This window comes from Sinocyclocheilus grahami, unplaced genomic scaffold (genome assembly GCF_001515645.1).
Source record: "Sinocyclocheilus grahami isolate Dianchi unplaced genomic scaffold, SAMN03320097.WGS_v1.1 scaffold716.1, whole genome shotgun sequence".
Lineage (NCBI taxonomy): Eukaryota > Metazoa > Chordata > Actinopteri > Cypriniformes > Cyprinidae > Sinocyclocheilus > Sinocyclocheilus grahami.
In genome coordinates, this window is record NW_015505895.1 from 54124 (window position 1) to 55059 (window position 936).

Genomic DNA, 936 nt, shown 5'->3' on the forward strand with positions numbered 1-936 from the left:
GATCTTGTGTGAGTGAGTGTCTGTGTGTGAGTGAGTGTGAGTGAGTGTGTGTGTGAGAGTGTGTGTGTGTGTGTGTGTCTGTGTGAGTGAGTGTGTGTGTGCATGTATGCATGTAATAATGTAATAATAACATGGGTGTGTGTGCATGTAATAATAACATGGGTATGACATAGGTATTACAACGAGAAATGAGGACATTGGAGAGTCCTCATAAACCATAAAAACAAACCTGTGTGTGTGTGTGTGTGTGTGTGTGTGAGTGAGTGAGTGAGTTGGTTCCACTGAATAAGAATAGTTACATTTGGTGCCTGATTTATGAGGACATTTTCAGTGTCCCCGTAATTCAAAAGGCTAATAAATAATTCAGAATGAGTTTTTTTGAAAATCTAAAAATGCAGAAAGTTTCCTGTGAGGGGTAGGTTTAGGGGTAGGGTTGGTGTAGGGCAATAGAATATACGGTCTGTACAGTATAAAAACCATTAAGCCTATGGAGAGTCCTCATAAACCATAAAAACAAACCTGTGTGTGTATGTGTGTGTGTGAGTGAGTGAGTGAGTGAGTTGGTTCCACTGAATAAGAATAGTTACATTTGGTGCAAGATTTAATGGGAAACCTACAAATTTAGTCAACTGGTTTGTGCAAATATTAATAAAGTGAAGCTTTATATTAGTTGTTAGTTAATATCATCATATAAAAATAATCTTTTTATATGATCCTTTTTCTTTTTTTAAATATTGAGGGCAACATTTGTGGGGAAACCTCATAGATTTAGTTAGTTGTTTTGTGCATATTTTAAAGTGAAGCCCCCATTGTGTTATTTAGTTAGTTAGATAATAACATTAATATCAACGTTGTTCAGATAATAACATTAATAACAGCATGCCATCAGGGGAAACTCCACAAATTTAGTTAGTTGGTTTGTGCAAATGTTAATAA